Raw genomic sequence first — 21,474 nt, forward strand, 5'->3', positions numbered from 1 at the left:
TATAATGTTTAGTAACATTCTAGGATTTGTTATTAATCTTGTAAGTATCATGCCTAGGATCTTATTAATATTATTATGCTTTATTGAGATTATTATGATGATGATTATTATTATGTTGCTTGGTTTATTATTGTTATTGCTTGATCATGCCTTTTATGAATGTTTAAAGGGAATTTCATCTGTAATCACGCTTGATAAGATAATTAATAATCTTGTTTAGGTTAATATCATTATAATTCCAGTGATCGCTAATAATAGATTTGTTTGTGCATTAATATTCAACCAACATAGATTAAACATGTTTAGGATTAATATACTGATTGCATGTTAGTTAGAAAGCCCACATGAATATGAGAAGAATAAAGTAGAGGTCTATTTTTAGGGCAGGTTTAATCTCTTTTAGGTTGGATTTGTACCTTCATTCCCGAATATTCAATCATGGTTCCAGACCACTATGGAGTAAGCGATCTCATGGATCGTGAAGGGGTGTAACCTTCACCCTGTGAACGGTTTACAAGTTCCTAAAACTTGTTGGCGACTCTTTTACTCTAGCTTCCTCCCCTTTAGACGCCACCATACTTAAGTGTATGATCACAATGGGGTTCAAGTGTGGGATGCTTGAAATATTCCATACAGCTACCCATCTGGGGTATTAATGGTCAAGCATGAATATTAACTCCATGAAGATGGTGAAAAGATGTGATAAGTGCTAGAGATTCGCAACTTTGATTCACCATCCGGTCAATAGTATGTCGGCCATAAGCAGCCCACTCCCCTTTGCAAAATGGGACATGGACATCTTGAGGCCATATACTCCAGCGTCCGGCCAAAGGCGGTATGTGCTTGTAGCTGTCGATTACTTCACAAAATGGGTTGAGCCGAGGTCGTCCGAGGGAGTAAGTGGACGGACGTATCAGCCTTTATCAGGAAGAATATTATTACTCATTATGGAGTACCTCAGTCCATGGTATTTGACGTTTGACCTCAGTTTATAACGCGCCAACTCAAGGAATGGCTAAGTGACCAGGCCCTCACTTACTGTTTTGCCTTGATCAACCATCCCTAAGCTAACGGCCAAGTTGAGGCCTATAATAAGCTAATCTCCAATGGCATCAAGCGAAACTTTGAGAAAGCATACTGCCTATGGGTGGATGAGTTGGTTAATGTTTTGTGGTCCATACGTACTACAGTAAAGAGTTCAACTTGAGAAACCCTATTTTTTTAGTCTATGGTGCTGAAGTCGTGCTCCCAGTTGAAATGTATGAGCCCACTCTTTGAGTGATGCTATATGATGAAAATGCCAATTGGGAAGCTATGAAGACCGTCTTGGATTTTCTTCCAAAGGCAAGAGGCAACGCGACACTTAAACATGAGGTTTACCATCTTAGAATGACAAGAGCTTATAATCGCCAAGTGTCTAAGCGGCCGCTAAAGATGGGCGATTTGGTCTTAAGAAAAATGGAATCGGTAGGCTGGGACAATGAGGATGGAAAGTTGACTCCAAACTAGGAAGGACCGTACCAAATTAGAGAAGAAGTCCGAGATGACACTTACCGTCTCGAAGCCTTTGATGGTTGTCCGATCCCTCGCACTTGGAACACGGACAATTTGAAGAAATACTGTGTTTAAGTTTTCTTTTACTTAGCCAAAAGTTGTATATACAGCTAGGTCTCGATGACCGAGCAATGTAATGAAGGTCGTATGGCCCCAACAATGTACAATGTAATTTGACAAATTAATGAAAAAGTCAAGCATTGTTTTCTTTTTTAGTTTGTTTCTATCTTTCGATTATTCAGTAGAAGTGCCGAGTAAAAATAATAATGATGTTTCTTGCAACATAGCAGCTCGGCCTTTAATAGAATGAACAAAAATTCCAAATAAAAGTAAAAACAGGGTTACTTGCAACATAACAGCTCGGCCGCAAAGGGTAAAACCGAGTGGCCATGCAATTGTTTAAGCAAGGGCATCCCAACGTCAAAGAAAGCATTCGACCACAACCAGGATGGACGACAAAGCACAAAGGTAGCCTAAATTTGTATAAGGAATTTATGTCAAAAAAGGGGGCAAGGGAATACCAAGGCGTACTAGCCCAGCCAGAACCTAGAAATTTCCGAGTTAAGATATTACTTGAAATTTCCTGAGCATGTCTGAGCGATAGTTTCAACCGTCGCCTCCTACAAAGCCAGCTAAATGGCCGTATACTTAATGTTTATTTGGCGTTCACCTAGTCCAAGGGCAAGCATGATACATGATTTGATTAACTTGCTAGTATTCATACCCTTCAAGGTATAAAATCTATTAAGATAATCTAACCATTTAGAATTTAGACTAGACGATCGCCGAATAAAGGGGTATACCCCAGTGCTCATACGAAAGCAATAAAAAGCATAACAAAGTGCACAAAGTCGGCTAAGTATGGAAAAAGCATAAAAACAGCTAAGAAGGCAGCAAAATTAAAATAAATTAAAACCTCGCAAAGGCGGAAAAATATCTTACACGACCGCTCAAAACAGGCGGCATTAAAATCAAAATTTTTCAATGATAAGAGAATAAACTAAGTGTTGAAAAAAAAAGAGCTAAAGCTTGGTAGCAGCTGATGGAGGACCTGAGCTCTATTTAGCCAAGTTGTCATCTTTGGCAGGCTCATCAATGGCCGACTTATTCTTATCGGCCACGGCGAGGGTGGACGGGTCCTCAGCCGGCACCTCTTCCCAGTCGGCTCCATTTCCTTCTCTTCCTCACCCTCGTTCGCCTCTTCCTCATCTTCCTCATCTCCCTCAGATTCGGTCGGAGTCGTGAACAGTTCAGGAGAAGGCATTCCCGCCATCTTGGCCTCCTCCTGAAGGCGGACAAAGTTGAGGCGCTTGGTGAAGAGCTCATGGTAATAGGCGGCCTCCCCCTCCTCCACCATTAACTCAAAATCCTAGAAGAAATGGCTCTACAGCCTCTCTTCGGCGTTGTGCTCGATGCGGACGACTTTAGTGGGGCTTGGCGGCCGAGGTACCTTCCGCTGTTCGATTATGTCTGAAATAGACTTCTTCAAAGATTCCACCTCGACCCTGAGAATGTTCGCCTCTTCGAGAGCCACTTAAAGGTTTCGCTGGGCTAGGGTTAGGTCTCCTTTTAGATTTTTGGAGGCTTCGAAACCTCCTTCCATTGTTGGGCAGTCAGAATCGCCACGTCCCTTTTTTGCTAAAAGGTTTCCCTCGCTAAGGTCTGTTTTTTAAAGGCCTTGCCTAGCTTCACGAGATCTTCAGTTTGTCGCGCTGCCTTGTCGGACAGCGCGGTGATCTGGGTTTCTAAATGAACCTTCTAATAGCGTTTGTTCCCGTGACGGCATCCTCCACCCGCCTGACCTCATTCCAGGCCTGTTTTAGCCGCTCATTCTCCTTCTCCTTCCAATCTAGGAAGGCGTTGAGCCTAAGAAAGAGCTGCACACGGACGAAGAGCAGTTAGCAAAACAAATTAAAAAAATATGTTCTAAGTATGAATTGGCAAAGAGTCATGAATGATTGCCTCAGAACTACAGTTTATCATGGGGCCAAGGATGCCCTCATTGATCCCCCTTAACTTTACCCGCTGTTCCTAGGGGACGACCTTGGCCATGGCTTCTCTCATGGCCTTCCTGTCCGCGCCAATGAGTGACTGACCAGGCAGCTTCATATTCATCTCCTCCGCAATATATGCGCGCGGCCACAAAAGGTGTTAAATTGAGCCAAAAAGAGGCTTGCAAGAAAACAAAAGGAAGTATAAAACTTAGACTAACCGTTTGAGAAGCTGGGAAGAGAAGGAAGGTTGAAGGTGAATGAAGGAGGTGGCAGGGGTTTTTCTACTCCTTCATTCGTGCAGCCAGGTAGCTCTTCAGCTAGCTCACTGGAAGCCGCTTGCCAATCAGATTTCTTGACTCTCTTGACAGGCGGAGTCAAGACAGGGCCGGCCATTTTTACTGGGGACGACTTACCCCCATCGTCCGCCTCCGCAGACACATCATGGACCGACTTTGTTGTCGGATCCACGAACTTAGAGGCCCCGCTTCCTGACAGCCGCGGTTGCTCTCCTTGGGACTGCTTCGAAGCAGTCTGTGAATTCGTCTTAATCACTGGGTCGGAAGGGGTCTAAGATGCGACCGTCTTCCTAGTTTTTTACGCCTTGGCGTCCTTAGAAGCAGTGGCCGACTGCTTTTGTTTTGATCTTGGGGTAGGAGTGGCCATATGAAAAAGACAAGAAAAAATTAATGTCAAGGAAGAAATGAAAATGAATCTGCGTCCGCGTAAAGAAGGGAAGGAGTCTCCTCCCAACATACCAACACTGACGCAAGGAAGATTCCGCATAAAGAAGGTAAGGAGTCTCTTGCCAACATACTAGATCGGAAAAAAAAGTTACAAGTCCTAGATTAATTGTCCGTACCTCCTTGGTCTGCTCGTACATTTTTTTGTCGAGTCATGTACCAAGCCAAGTCAATCTCAGACATGTCGACCTCACCCTTCTGCTACTTGTCTAGCATGCAGTACGCTTCCTCTCCAAAGGGGGAGAAGAGAAAGAGTTAGAAAAATTTTCAAAGAATTAACATGCGAATGATAAAAAGTTTTAAAGCCCCACCTTGGGGAAGATTCCTGTATAGACCGCGTGCCGATATAAATATCAATTCTTGAAGTCAGCTGGCCAAAGGGATCACGTTTTTTGGCACAGCCACCATTTGTTGTCCCTCCTCACCTTCTTGACCCTAAAGTAGTCAAGCTAATGTGCTTGGCTAGGTTGGATGGGTGGCTTGTACGACTTGTGATCCCCCCGGCCAAGCTGGATTGGCTTAGCATTAAACTGATTCATCCGCAAGTTGAACTCCACGTCCTTTGTTTTGATGCGATAGTATCGATTCTTCCAGTCTTGCCATTTTGACACACGGTCCATCACCACCATATAGTCCTTAGTGGTGATGAGGATGAACCAGTCGTCTGTGTGCGTCTCCAGACAAGTCATGGAGTGCATCTCGCTGAAAAACCGGAAAGTCCATCTTGAAGTCTTTACGGATGCCCGTTACTAAGTATCCAAAAATATTTAACCAACTGTTTAGCATCAGCTGGAAAAGAGCATTATTGTGTTCGTCTAGGAGGGTACAAATAAAGGGATGAAAGGAGAAGCAAAGTCCAACGTCTGGAGCGGCACGATAAACGCCAAAGGATCTGCGGAGCAGTCGCTCATCTTCTCAGGCGGCCACAAAAAGAGATTTTTTAGGTGCCACCAGATCAAACCATTCTCCCAGTTGGAGGAATTCCTTGTATTCATCCAACCCATCATTAAGGTAGCCCGAGGTCGTCCTAGCCACCGTACAAGCGTACAGGTCCTTGAAGGTGTCAATGCTGGCGACGACCTCTTCTGTTGCCGCCTCACCCTCTGCCTTGTTCTTTGCTTCCTCTTCACCGGGTGAGGAGAAGCTCCAAATTCTGAGGACAGAAATTTGTCCAAATTAGCAGCCTTAGCCGAGCTCTTGCTTCTGGAGCCCTGGCTGCCTCCAACCATTACCACGCCATCAGGCGTCAAGGACCCTTACCCGTATCACTTTTAACGGCCGCCTGATTTCCCAGACAATGCCTGTCCTAGGCTTGTCCGACCTGCTATGTTGGAGATGGTATTGTTCATGGATTGGGACGAACGGTCCAACCTCGTCAGCCCTAGGAGAGGAAGGAGCCCTCTCCGGTGATAGGAACTCGACCGAGTCCATGGACGCGTTGGCATATTGGGAGAACCTTAGTTCCGAAGTTTGCCCGGACGCCCTCCTAGAGGAAGAAACGCCTTGTGCTCTTTGGCGTTCTTCAAAAGAAGAGCTCACTTTGACCGCCAAGCATCCAATGCCACTAGTTGAGGTCGTATTAGTGGTTGACTCTGTCTGGGTGTTCGTGTTGTTCGGGTCATAAGGGACCCTTGAATGTACTTGACTACCCTCTAGGTTTCTAGCAGCATCTCTATTGTACGTTTGCATCGTACGGGCCATTTTCCAGTGCAGGGACAGATAAGAATAGGTGGATGAGAGTTGTTACGTACTAGAAATGGACCCACTCCATGAAGGAGACAACTCGTCTCCGTCCGCTCTAGAATCCTCAGTCCCAGGCGAACGGTCGGCCTCATGAGGAGAAACGGACGAAGCCGAGTGTTGAGCTAGGTTTAAAAAAAAAAAGAGAAAACTAAGGCAAGTAAAAAAAGGTAAGAAGAACAGTCGACCTACATATGTACATGTAGAAAACTCAGTGTTAAGTAATTAGGTTTTGATGATTGTAAACTAATGATGATTATCTATCTAATGTGTTTGTTAAGTTGTGCATAGAAAGAACAAGTTATACTTGGAACAGGATACAAGGAACCTGAGCAATGACAAGTATGTATATAAGGAACTTAAGCAATATATGATAAGCAATAGAAGAACAAGAACAATGATGAGTGCTATGGTTGATAAGCATGATGATGGCTAAGGAACTATGAAGGTAACTATGTAAATAGGTGTTTGCATATGTTATCTTCATAAGGTAAGTAAACTATGCATACATGAGTTGTATATGTGTAGGAGTATTTACATAAGCTTTAAGTTTAATTAGTTCTCTCACTTGAAGTTTGTTATGACAAACGAACATCAATCTAATGTTTCTCTTAAGTGTTTATGTGAAGACAGGAACTGACTTAGGTGAAGTCAATAGGTTGGAACATAGAAGACTTCAAGAGGAACAAGAGGGAATGAATGAACCTAAAGCAGGTTCTCCCACAAGAACTAAACCATGAAGGAACCAGAAGATATTCTCTAACGAGATGCAGAAGGAACCTTTGGCAGGCTTTCCCACATGAGCTGGAGCATGTTCCCTAACAGGTACATGAAGAGTTCCATGTTCCCCAATAGGTACATGAAGAGTTCCCTAACAGGAACTTAGTTCCCTAACAGGAACTTAGTACCCTAACAGGAACTTAACGTTGCCCCAAGAACTAGAATACATCAATACTACAAGATTCCAGAACAAGAGTTTCAAAGAAACAACATGAAGACGAAGAAATCGAAGTATATCGCTCTAGGATTCATGTAAGTATGTTGGACATAAAAGTCAGTCTGGAACAAGTCTAAAGAACCAAGGTGAACTCATGATAGTCAATGAAATTAGAGTTACTGACTTGTCAGGAACTCAGAGACTATCAGAGTTCCAAAACCTAATCGAAACTTAGGTCTGCACGTCGTTAAAGGTCGCATGTCGAATTTAATGATATAAATATTTATCTACCACGTGCATATCTTTTAAGGATTTGGTTTTACAGAATAAAGATATTTATTTTCTAATAAATCCTTGTGGAAAAAGATAAGTTATTTTTGGAAAATATTTTCAGCAAAATAAGTTTTAAATAAAATCTAATTTTATGGTAATTATATCTTTTGTAAAAAGATATGGTAAGATATATTAGTATATTTGGAAAATATAAGATTTAGATAAAATCTGATTTTATGGTAAATATATCTTATTATTATTGATTGAATATATTCTTAACAAAAGATATATTTATGGAAAACTTTTTTTTGGAAAATATATTTTATTTCTATCTTTTAATAAAACTTATCTTTTACGAAAATAATATTTTGGGTGTACTATAAATATGCTCATATGTATTCATTCAAAGTCAAGGTTGACGAAGTGCAGTGGTCGTGCTTAATGGTTTCATCCTTCACCACGAAGCTAAGTAAAACCTCTAGGTCGAAGTTCCAATCAGGTTCCAGTTACAGTTCGTCCAGTAAGTTCCAGACAGATCTTGAAGTGTCCAGCATATTAGTTTTATCTCTTTATTCATTGGTATGTATTTAGAGTTATTCTTTGAGATCTTGTAATTGGGAAAAAGGTTTTTGAGTGTTTTATGTATTGGGGTGTGAGAGTTCGTGAGGATTCTCGTTTTTATAATATTGTATTGTAAGAGTGCAATGTGTGAGCTTCTAGGGTGAAGCCGAATGAGCTTCTAGTGAGAGGCCGAGTGTAGGCACTTTGGGAGTGCTTAGTGAATCTAAGTTTGGGACTTAGATTAGGTAATATAGGGTCTTATCGTGTAGCAAGTTTAGTCAGGAACTTGTGAGTAAAGGTCTGTCACTTAATAGGTTTGTAACTTGGTGTTTGCCCTATTATAGTGGATTGGTTTGGCTTGAAATCCTTTGGAGGGTCGAGGTTTTACTTCTAGTTGGGCCCTAGATGGGTTCCTCGTAAAATCCGCTTTGCATTGTCTAATTTCCTAATAGCAATCATTTTTATATTCCGCGAAAAGTAGGGACTAGGAACATACTACAATTCACCCCCCTCTTGTAGTATATCATCCGAATTAACAATTGGTATCAGAGCCAATGCTCTAGATAAAACCGGGTAACCCCGAGGAGCAAGTTCCAGGCTAGGATGTATATCTACGAGAAATGCAGCAATTGGAACTCAACCCGAGAATGTTCCCAACTCCACATTAAGACCAAAATTTTCTTGTAAAGCAGAATTAATTCAAAGATTAACATCTTTGAGGTAAGTGTTTCATCTTTGAATTCTTTGTTATGTGCATGTTATTATGTTTGCAAGTTCCTTGCGGTATTTTTAGTTAAATTGTTTATTTTATTATTAATGTTTTTAGATCAATTTTGTGTAACCTCAAATCTGATTTGAGTGTATTTAAAAATCATTTTTTTCAGATTTATAAATTGATTTATTAATAAAGAATCTGTTTACTGGAAATAGTTTAAGGAACTTATTGTTTAGAATTATGCATATTTGGTCTTTTGGAACCTGGACTACCCTTGAATGGAAACTTAATTCCTTAGGCAAGGTAATAAACGTATATTTTTAATATTTGCCAAAGAATGACCTTATCATGTGTCCTTATTATTCTGATTATTTATTTTGTAGACACATGATGTTAATTGTTAGTAAAGATAGTTGGTTTAACCGTATTTGTTTTAATTATGGATTATTGACATCTATTACTAACATGAAGGTACCCAATGTATATTGGGTAAGCAAAGCCAAAAGGTGACCGATTTTGCAGGCTATGTAAGTGGAGACAACTTATTAATAACGATGATATTTTGGTTGTTTGTATATATGGAATTATATGCAAGTTCCTCTCACTACAAAGCTTTTATAAGAGGTTTGCAGTAGGTGAAACGATAATATGGATAAGTGTGTAAGTCACCTATACATTTCTCTATAAATATTGGTCATGTACTTTTGGTATGTATTGATCCTTCACAAATTCCTATTAAAATTCAATTTCCATTTTCTTTGAAGGTTATTCGTGAATGGATGTGAAAGAGAAGTTGTTTTGAAGCTTATAACATATATCATGATAAACTAACTTCTCTTCCAGTTTGGTGCTGGTTGTTAATGATTGTTTTATAGGTTTGTCCATTGATATAAACCGGTGCATAAAAGTTTGTTCCGTTAGGAACTTGGTGCTTAACTAGTTGGAACTTGATGAACTTGAATTGATAAAATAGATTTAGGATATAGGAATAACAAAGCTTATATATCAAGGTTCTATAGGAGTTAGTGTACAAGTTCCTGTTCAGCTTCTTATGCAAGTTCCAGTCAAGTTCCTATTGTTCAAAGTTCTCTGGAACCAAGCATAAATTCCTGTAGGAGACTCTTATGAAGGATGATGAGTTAAGATGATTATCTTTGTCTACGTGTTGGAGATCCATAATTTTGTTTATGGAACGACATCCAAAAGGGAGTATTTTTACTGGAACTTTATGTTTTAATACTTTTATGCTTTAGGTTTTATCTATCTCTCTTGACTAACCTACTAACCTTTTGAAAGCACAAAAGAATTCTCTTGGGTTTTGATTTTTCAGGTTATATCTTCAGAATGAATATTTGAGGAACTTTGACAAGGTGTTGAAGAACTTGAGATTAAACCAACACGTTCCTCTACCCAAGATACAATGGTCAAAAGGACCAGAAGGGCATATTCCAACCTGATATCAATAGGAACATGAACAGTTGAAGGTGCATAGTAGGAAGGAACTCGTAGTATCTCGACAGCGAGGTTCCAAAGGGGTGATGATTGTCAAATCAAGATATTTCCTGCTATTAACCTACAATGGAAGAACTTTGACTTATAAGACTAACACATAAGGTAAAATTATTGCATAAAAGGTGGTTAGTAAGTCAAGTTCCTATACCATTGTGAACATTTGTTTTGTCGAGTTTTTGATGCACATTTTGGTGTTTTAAATGCTTGGAACTCTAGATGTTTTACGAAATAATTCTATGCTTCAAACTGTAAACATGTTAATCTTTTTATGCTTGATAAAACTAGTAGGAACTCGATAATAGGTATATGTATACGTAAGTTCCAAACAGGTAAAGATTGAGAAGCATGAGGATTAAAACATGTTATATTCTCTTTCAACATCGGGTTGATGGTAAGCAACACTAATCCGTTGGATCTTAGTGATATGGATTTGTTTATCATGTGATATTTAGAGACTAATTGAAAGATGTTTCTTGTTTATATGAACGCAAATGGACACTTGGTTACTTTTCTTAATAGAAGAGATGATGAATTGTTTGTTGAAAGTCTTTTCTATCACAGGGTTTGTTGCTAAATGTTCATTATTTATGAAGTTATGGATCTAACAATGGAACCTAGTTCCAGTCATGTTTGATGTTTGTAGTAGGAACACAGGATTTACAACAAGTTTCCAACTTTGAATCATGAAAGACATGAAGAGAACAAAGTTATATGCTAATGGTCTTTGCAGGTTCTTTGGAATAGTTTTCAATGTCTCTTACTACATCATCAACACTGAAGCAATAGATCTTTGATTATCAAGACACCCTATGTTCCACTTAGGGATGTTTGATGATATAAGTGTCAAGGCGATTTACCCATAAACGCCTAGATCAGTAAAACAAAAAGAGTTTACACATCATGTTTGATGTGCAAAAAGTGAACATATTTTGAGACTAACAGGTTTGTTCTCATCAAGCAGGTTATAAAAGATGAACTCACAAATTCTTGTAGAACTAACTGAGTTCCTAGTAAAGAAATATGTCACTAAGGATAACAGCAAGGGCTAGCTACACATGTTGAGGAACTTTTAGATGTTAAGTTCCAGCTCATGCAGCAAAGTTCAATGAACTCAATACAAGAAAGCAAGTTCCGACGAAGTTCCAGAGTTGAGATAATATTTGTTCCTACCAGCAAAATCTCAAAAAAAAAAAAAAAAAAAATCTATGGAGCTACAGTGTCTTATATGCATATGTAACTAAGGTCGAGCCTCAAGATATTGAAGCATTTGAGGATGGAGCTTGAAGGTTAGATGTGTAACAAGAACTCAATGAGCTTAAAAGGAAGAAGGTGTTTGTTACATCATGAACATATTCTAGAACACCTAAAAGGGTCGGAGATTAAAAGGGGTGTTCGGGAAAAGGCTTGTTGAATAAGGCACGTGATTGGAACAAGGCCGTGTTGGTTCTTATAGGAAACAACCAATACAAAGGTATGTATTGTTTTTCAGGAACTTGTTTCTCGTATAGCTAGACTTGAAGGTAATTGAATATTATTTTATCTTGCTGTTTATATGGGATTAGAGTTGTACCACATGGATGTCATGGATGTCTTTTGTATAACTTTCTGTTATAGATGTCTATGTGGAACATACTCTAGGATAGATTGCTATCCAAGTTCCTTCTTGAAAATTGAGCTTTAAAATTGTCAATTTTTGTTTTCTGGACTAAGGTTTTAGTTGTACTTATTTACATTGATTATATTTTTGGTACAACTGACGAGCCATTGTGCATTGGTTTTTGATGATTCTATGATGAGAAAAATATATTTGTAAGCATTAACCATTGATAATGGAACTTGAGTTAGAAGCGGAAGTTCATATTAGATTTGAGATCATCAAGGAACAAAACAACCACTTCAAGAACTCCAAGGTAAGCCATCATATAAGTTCCTTTTCACATGTCGGCATTAGATGAATTGAATTGATATATTTTTGGTATGAATGCAATATGTGAATTTGTGAATGGATTCTCTTATGATTTTATCTTGACTTGTCATATTCTTGTATATTGCTTAATGGAACAAGACTTGATGAAACATAACATGAGTATAAAGTATTTTTCCCTTAAGTTATGTCAAGTTGGGGTTCCTATGCATGTTAAACTTGAAGTAAAGAATGTGCGCTTATTATTTATGTGTCACACTTAGTTCTTGTGTTGTAAAAGACATACTCACTTGCCTAAGAGTATTAGATGTCTCATAATAGAACTATGGGTGCTGTTAAACATCAAGTTCCTAAGTTGCCAAAGGAACAATGGAAGAAACTTTGATGAAACAAGACAGGTAAGTTCCCAGACCGTTTGTATCTCACCCGTTTAAATTTCAGAGGGAACTAACCTATCTTTTAGCCAACTTTCAAGCATCCACACCATATTTCTTCGAATGCAACATTATTCTACAACTTTTAATTGTGTGTCCGTGTTGCGCTATACTTATTTCATATTTTCATATATTCGAAGATTCTATCGACCCTATTTCCTTATCTTTTCATATAGCCATACTTCTTATTCTTAATCCCCATGTGCTCTAAGTTTGTTCATAATCTTTTTATGGATCAATGAAACTTTGAGAATGGTGATTACATGTTGAGGGGGAAGTTGAAGAAAAAGAAAAGAAGTAAGCACTTGAAAAGGAAGAAGAATGGTAAGGAACTTAGGGGGAATAAGGTAGGAACCAAGAAATCAAAATGGTTCAAAGCTGGTTGTGGAACTCAAGTGTATGAGTAAGTATTATCTTCATTGATTTAAAATGTGTTATTCTAGGAAAGCACGCGAAATCTGTGTAATGACACCCTATGTTAAAAAAAAATAAAAAAAATAAAAAAAAATAATAAAATAAAAAAAAAAAATAAAAAAAGAAGAAGAATAAGGGTGATCCAATATTTAATTTCCTAGATATCTAAATATGAAGAATATTGACTATGTTGATGTCGTGTACTCGTATACTTGGTAAGCTAGCTAGTGAAGGAGCAATATTAAACGTTGAAGGAACTTGACTATGAAGCTGAAATCTGTTTAAGTTCCAGTAAGCAGAATGTTTCTCAAAGCAGTTGGTAGTTGAAGTAAGGGAACTTGGTTATCAATTAGCAAGATGAATATGTGTTGTGTTTAGTAGGAGGTTCAAGAGTATGAAATGAAGAACAAATGTGGTAAACCTTATCATCTCAAAAGGTCTAAACGAAGAGCACAAATTCCACTTCATGTTCCCTCTACTTGTTTTGTTCCATATGCTTCTTTATATATCCCTTGAGCTTGCGCTTTCATTTTCCTATTCATACAATCCATTTCTTACTTTTTAGCTTTGATCTTTACTTGATTTTTAACTTTTTATTTGTCAAGTTCAATTAAGGGTTTTGAAGTTGGGCCTTTGGATTGTGAGTTGGAAATTAGTGTGGAAATAGTATCCAGTTTGAAAAGTGAGTACCTTGAGGCTTTTAGGAACAACAAGTGTTTAACCATTATATATTTACTTATTATATGGTGGTAGGTGTGACATATGACTTTATGTGTGTGTAATTTACGGAAAACAAACTTGTGGAACAATACCCTTTTTGATAAAGACAAAAGGGGGAAGAATATGTATGATGCTTATGGTATGTAGTAGTTAAGTCTAAAGTTCTTACAACATGATCTTTGAAAGTATATATATATATTGATAAGGATGTGTATTGCTAAGTTTCTAACTATGTGAAGTTCCTGTGTATGTTCCTAACTTGTTCTAAATGTTATTTCCTTGAAGAACTAAGGGGGAATAAATGTACAACGATTTATCATTTAATGTGTGATAAGCATCATTAGTTTGTCATCATCAAAAAGGGGGAAATTGTTGAGTAATTAGGTTTTGATGATTGTAAACTAATGATGATTATCTATCTAATGTGTTTGTTAAGTTGTGCATAGAAAGAACAAGTGATACTTGGAACAGGATACAAGGAACCTGAGCAATGACAAATATGTATATAAGGAACTTAAGCAATATATAATAAGCAATAGAAGAACAAGAACAATGATGAGTTTTATGGTTGATAAGCATGATGATGGCTAAGGAACTATGAAGGTAACTATGTAAATAGGTGTTTGCATATGTTAGCTTCATAAGGTAAGTACACTATGCATACATGAGTTGTATATGTGTAGGAGTATTTACATAAGCTTTAAGTTTAATTAGTTCTCTCACTTGAAGTTTGTTATGACAAACAAACTTCAATCTAATGTTTCTCTTAAGTGTTTATGTGAAGACAGGAACTGACTTAGGTGAAGTCAATGGGTTGGAACATAGAAGACTTCAAGAGGAACAAGAGGGGATGAATGAACCTAAAGCAGGTTTTCCCACAAGAACCAAACCACGAAGGAACCAGAAGATATTCTCTAATGAGATGCAGAAGGAACCTTTGGCAGGCTTTCCCACGAGAGCCGGAGCATGTTCCCTAACAGGTACATGAAGAGTTCCATGTTCCCCAACCGGTACATGAAGAGTTCCCTAACGGGAACTTAGTTCCCTAACAGGAACTTAACGTTGCCCCGAGAACTAGAATACATCAATACTACAAGATTCCAGAACAAGATTTTCAAAGAAACAACATGAAGACAAAGAAATCGAAGTATATCGCTCTAGGGTTCATGTAAGTATGTTGGACATAAAAGTCGGTCTTGAACAAGTCTAAAGAACCAAGGTGAACTCATGATAGTCAATGAAATTAGAGTTACTGACTTGTCAGGAACTCAGAGACTATCAGAGTTCCAAAACCTAATCGGAACTTAGGTCTGCACGTCGTTAAAGGTCACAGGTCGAATTTAATGATATAAATATTTATCTACCACGTGCATATCTTTTAAGGATTTGGTTTTACAGAATAAAGATATTTATTTTCTAATAAATCCTTGTGGAAAAAGATAAGTTATTTTTGGAAAATATTTTCAGCAAAATAAGTTTTAAATAAAATCTAATTTTATGGTAATTATATCTTTTGTAAAAGGATATGGTAAGATATATTAGTATATTTGGAAAATATAAGATTTAGATAAAATCTAATTTTATGGTAAATATATCTTATTATTATTGATTGAATATATTCTTAACAAAAGATATATTTATGGAAAACTTATTTTTGGAAAATATATTTTATTTCTATCTTTTAATAAAACTTATCTTTTACGAAAAGAATAATTTGGGTGTACTATAAATATGCTCATATGTATTCATTCAAAGTCGAGGTTGACGAAGTGCAGTGGTCGTGCTTAATGGTTTCATCCTTCACCACGAAGCTAAGTCAAACCTCCAGGTCGAAGTTCCAATCAGGTTCCAGTTACAGTTCGTCCAGTAAGTTCTAGACAGATCTTGAAGTGTCCAGCATATTAGTTTTATCTCTTTATTCATTGGTATCACTAGTACAAAACTAACCTTAAGTAACACCCAAAAAGTGTTACATAAAGTGGTAAAAGTGTTATTATTGACAATAGGTAACACTTTAGTGGGTGATACGACCGCCCGTGTTACCTAAGGTCTTATGTAACACTTTGGGTAACCTATGGTAACACTTTTAAAAATGTTACTATAAACTCTCTTATGTAACACTTTATTATATTATTAGTATCATTTTTAAAGTGTTACCTTTTATTTCTTATGTAACACTTACTTATCTTTAATAACATTTTTCAATCATCTAGTATCACTATATCCGACATTATGTATCACTTCTCTGGACTAATGTAACACTTTATTGATTATTAGGTAACATTTTTCAATCATCTTTGAACATATTGTAGCACTTTTTTCGACATTATGTATCACTTTTTGCAAACTAATGTAACACCTTATTAATTAATAGATAATATTTATTATTATTATTATTATTCTTCTTCTTATTATTATTATTATTACAATTATTATTTTATTATTATTATTACAATTATTATTTTATTATTATTTTTAAAATATAAAATTAGTATTAATATGTACAAAAACTATGAATGCGAAATTAACATATATGATGGACAACAATTTGGATTGAAATAATTTCATAAGTTTTATAAAAAAAATTCATAAACACCAAATTTAATGTTTGGCCAAACAATATAATAATCCAAACGAAAAGAAAATCAACTTCGATCTCTAGCTTGGAAAAGTGAGGAAATAAGAAAAACTTCCAAATTTCAAACAACAGTCAGCGATAATAACAACAAATAGCGGCAGCAGCTAGCTAGCAGACCGGCAGCAGCTATAACAGACCAGCACACAACATTATGTGACAGCAAACATCAGTAGCAGACAGTAGTGGCAGAAAACGGCGGTAGATGTGGCAGCAAACAGCAGTGGCAGGGGGCAACAACAGACAGCGGTAGCAGCAAAAAAATAGCAGTAACAACATCAAAACAGCAGTAGCAGCAGCAAAACAACAGTAATAGTAAGTGCTTCTTGTAGCATCATCACTTGTATCCCAATTCTTCATCTTGATCCATTTAATTCCATAGGTGAAAGCATCATATATAAAACATCTAGAGAAAAAAATATAATAACGCAATTATAAGAGTTAGTGCTTATTCGTTTGTTTCAAGCCCTTCATCGACTCTTTCATTTCATAAGCCATGGATATAACCCCCAAATCCTTCATTGTGCTTCTATTTTGTTCTATCCCTGCTTGTCTAAGTTTTTCATATTTTGCCATCTAGATCTTGCTTCCTACAAAGAACACACAAGACAGTCAGTTGACGAACATTATTGATGACAAACATATTTTCAGAGTATCAGACCCCTAGCAGATTATTAGTCTGATGTTCAGAGTTTACATTTCTAATTCCACCTTCCTGATTTACCTCAAAAGAGAGTGGCCAGAACAAAACTATGTCCGATTTTCACTGTTGGCAGATTATAAAAGTGGCCAGAAAAATACTATAGTTTTCATTCACCATTGAGGAACAATGCATACAAACTTGCATTACATCCATGAGGGGCTGTAACTAGTCAAATAGGCACATTTTTACATCAAAATTTGCAAAATAGATATAGAAACAAAATTATCATGGTAGATTATATGATACACATTTTTGGTATTTCTTCATCTCAAAATATGATGAAAATAAGAACCGTACAGCCTTTACATATTCTATGTACGCATAAATTCTTATCAGTAAATCATTTGGGAGAGTCACTATAATAAGTCTGATTCCTACAGCCATTAGGGCATGCTAATTTAGCTATTTTCGAATAACTAATAGCTTCAAATATTATCCCATTTAATAGATGAATTAGTGTTTGATTATTTGTGTAAGCAATTTTCAACCTGATTGGTCTTGTGTTACTGTCAAGGGTTGTTCGATTCCTATGTAAATATGACAAAATGGAAATGATCAAGTGAGAGTAATCATTGTATTATTCATGGGTTGAATTATTAATAACTAGAATTGATATTTGCTTAATTGATACACCATGTTAAACATGTTTTAACGCTAATGGAAACATACCTACTAGGGAAAGTTCATATATGACTAGCTCACAGATATTGCAGGCATTAAGTTCAAATTCAAGGTTTTCTCCCTACATGGATCAGATGCATGCATTTAAGTCACAAATCTATGCATTGACTTTGTTCTGTAGAATTATGCATGCATGTCATAGGACCTCTACTGGTCACTTTCACTGATTAGAATACGGGTTTAAGAGCTTATTACCTTTGTTAGGCAGTAAAGATCTCACCTGACTACAAATTCGAGCACCTGAGCAACTGAGCACAAAAAGAGTACCTGAGCACTTGACTTCACATAAGAGCTAGGACATGCAGAATTCAGACTATTAGCAAGATTAATTTACCTCAGACTATTAGCAAGATTGATAGTCTCCCTATAGAAGCTTACTAATACTCAATAATTTGATACCAAGACATCCCAAACTACGCTTGAAGCTTACTAATACTCAATTAATAGTCTGCCTATAGAAGCTTATTAATAGTCTTCCTATAAAGCTGAGTTTGAGGTAAATTAATCTTGCTAATACTCAATTATTTGATACTAAGACATCCCAAACTACGCTTGAAGTAGCAAGTATTTGTCTGCCTATAAAAGCTTACTGATTGCTTCTTTTTATTTTCAATTATATCAGGTGGGATCATGGCTTTTAGTTCAATTTTTATGGTCTGTAATTCTCTTCTATTGCAGCTCCATGATTCCGACAAAGAGAAGAAAGAACCTGCCTCAGGACTTCTGAAGCAAGTCTGAAATTATTCATCGGGATTTCCCTATTCATTTATAGAGATGATACCTTGACTCAAAAACTCACCATACTCGGCTGATAGGTGTCTTCTACGACATGGTCATTATTTTGGCACTACACAGGCTGCATTTGAAGAGATTATATTTTTAGCTTAAGAACTATCACATTTCTGGCTGAAGAACTATCACACTAAACAGGGAAGAATATCGCACTTTAATGATTAAACAAATAAACAACATAAACAAAATCATATTTATCAAAGATCCTAAACCACTGAGAAGCTATGATTAAAGCAAATGACAACATAGAGTTGTACGTAAGCTCATAACTAAAGGATCTTAACTGCAAAGCTCGTAACTCCCCTTTTAACATCAGTGAAACTAAAGGATAACTCGATATTTAATTTGAGCTGTGTTTTTAACTCTTAAGTCCCCGGTTAGATTAATTATGCATGACAAAAAGTACAAACACATAATGCTGAAGAGAATAAAATCAGACCCAAAAAACAGAAACAGAATTCAACCAGTTCACAATTTCCGTCTTTTAAGAGGAAGGAATTCTCTCCCAAAACTTCTACTTACAACTTTTCTGAATGATCTTACTACCCTTCCCTCCCTTCTATTTGTTACAAAATTCACTTATAACAAACTAATAGTGATAACAAAAATAACAAACTCCCCAAATTACTTGATTATTCTTCCTCTAACAAATCCAGTAACAGAACACCACATCATCTAACAAGTTGCATCAAATTGCTGATGGTTTGGTATTTATCTCAATTAATTAGAACACTTTAGATTAATAATTTTAAAGATTAAATCTAAACAATAATAGCCAAAGGTAAAAATAACTAAAAACAATTGAGATTGCAAATTAGTAAATATTCCATCATCTATTTAAGATAATTATCAAATTGCAAATTACATGGAAACACAAATTTTATAATCGAAATCAGAAAAATTTATCCAAATAAAATAGAAAATTTTTCCTCTTGGAATTTGAAATCTACAGTAGCAGTAATCACATGCATATTTCCAACACATAGGGCAGTAAAAATTAAGTTTACAGGCAATATTTCAATAGAAATTAAATATAAGCAATAGTTTATTATAATAATTGAGTTTAAAAGAACACTAAATTGAATATACTTACAACTAAATTAAGAATAAACCGTAGATTGCGAAGTTGAGATTCGATAATTGCATAGAGAATTAACTTTACCCGAGAGAATTCACCTCAATTGATATCATAATTCGGCTCAATTGATTTCAGATGAGTTCGCCTCAGAGGAGAACATGGAGTGCGCTTCATTGGGAAAGAGAGGAAAACGAGGAGTTGTACGTGTTGGAGGCCGAGGTCTACGGTGGATGAGGGCTCTGGTGGAGGAGAGCTATGGTGGAGCACTGGTGAGGAGGCGGTTGCGGTGGAGGGGGCTGTGGTGGAGAATGCAGTACGAAGAGAGACTAAAATAATGAAATGCGAGTGAGTTAGAAAGAATTGAAATGCCAATAATAAGTTTGGAGCTAATGAAAAAAGGGCATTTCTTTTTCTAAAAAAAATTAAAATAATACCTTCAGTTAGTGAGCATACTTATGTATCAAAGTGTTACAATAGTGTTACTTAATATCAAAGTGTTACAATAAAGTATTACTTAATATTAAAGTGTTACAATCAAGTGTTACCTAATGTTAAAGTGTTACAATAGTGTTACCTATAACTTAGTACAATCTCTAGATTTCAAAGTGATACCATGTGATGTTACCTTAGGTCATTTTTGTACTAGTGTATGTATTTAGAGTTATTCTTTGAGATCTTGTAATTGGGAAAAAGGGTTTTGAGTGTTTTATGTATTGGGGTGTGAGAGTTCATGAGGATTCTCGTTTTTATAATATTGTATTGTAAGAGTGCAATGTGTGAGCTTCTAGGGTGAAGCCGAATGAGCTTCTAGTGAGAGGCCGAGTGTAGGCACTTTGGGAGTGCTGAGTGAATCTAAGTTTGGGACTTAGATTGGGTAAGATAGGGTCTTATCGTGTAGCAAGTTTAGTCAGGAACTTGTGAGTAAAGGTCTGTCACTTAATAGGTTTGTAACTTGGTGTTTGCCCTATTATAGTGGATTGGTTTGGCTTGAAATCCCTTGTAGGGTTGAGGTTTTACTTCCAGTTGGGCCCTGGATGGTTTCCTCGTAAAATCCGCTTTGCATTGTCTAAGTTCCTAATAGCAATCAGTTTTATATTCCGTGAAAAGTAGACACTAGGAACATACTACAATTCACCCCCCCTCTTGTAGTATATCATCCGAATTAACACTCTGGAAGTCTTTAAAAGTCTTGGAATTTGGCCGGAAAACTCAAACTTTGATCGAAAAATTCAATCGTACGGTAAAGCTCTTGAAGATTCAGGGAAGAAGTGACTTTCTCTCTCTAAAAGCTCTGACTTCTCTTTAAAAATCTTAAAGTTCCAAAGTGCCAAAATGAGGTCAAACCTCTTCTATTTATAGGCAAAATTTATGGGGGAAAAATGGTAAATCCATCTTTCCAGCCAAGAATTCAAACGGTTACTTTTTGAAAAAGTTAACCTAGATTTCAAAAAGTTAAAAACGTGATTCTGTTAATTTGGACGGGTAATGGCACGTCTAAATAGACGGCCACGTAAACAGAATTAAAACTTCCATCCTAAGAAGTCAGGCGTCCAAGCTCTCCTCTAAAAATTCATGTGTCATGTTCCATCCGCCTAATTCCTAGACTCACACGTCCATTAAAGGGATTACAGATGGATATGATATTTTATTCAGCCCAAGGCGCTCATCCATTAAATGGTCAAACAGATTCATCCGCCTATTCCACTATAATTTCTATTCCCACATACTCGGACGCATTAAGCCGAGTAGAAAATCAAAGGAGGCGGCCCGTAGCGTACGAGTCACCCCCTTCTGAGGGGCAAATGTTTAGGGTCAAAATACCCTAACATATGGTCTAATCCTGTAGTGACACGTGGCCTAATCAAAGGGAAAAACGTGTCCCTATGAGAAGATGACGTGTGTCAAGCTTAAGAAGAGTACCTGAAATGAGTGAAAAGGGCCTCCTTACATTAAGAGGCCCAACTCCCGAGAAAGCCACAAAACAGCACTAACCCCTAGACACGTGTTGCTACTTGATTGCACCGCCAATAAAATCGCGTCGTTCTAAAGAAATAACTCTAAAGGGCA

The 21,474-nt window shown here is 36.9% G+C and overlaps 1 long non-coding RNA gene across 1 annotated transcript; it reads right to left on the bottom strand.

Annotated features, from left to right (window-relative positions):
• Positions 1 to 16,158: 16,158 nt before the first annotated feature.
• Positions 16,159 to 19,814, bottom strand: LOC110694104. Its single transcript, XR_002505762.1, has 2 exons — positions 19,492 to 19,814; positions 16,159 to 16,743 (listed from the first exon to the last, which is right to left on the bottom strand). It is a non-coding gene; the product is annotated as an uncharacterized LOC110694104 (long non-coding RNA).
• Between the last annotated feature and the right edge of the window lie 1,660 nt (positions 19,815 to 21,474).

Source organism: Chenopodium quinoa, unplaced genomic scaffold (genome assembly GCF_001683475.1).
Source record: "Chenopodium quinoa cultivar QQ74 unplaced genomic scaffold, ASM168347v1, whole genome shotgun sequence".
Lineage (NCBI taxonomy): Eukaryota > Viridiplantae > Streptophyta > Magnoliopsida > Caryophyllales > Amaranthaceae > Chenopodium > Chenopodium quinoa.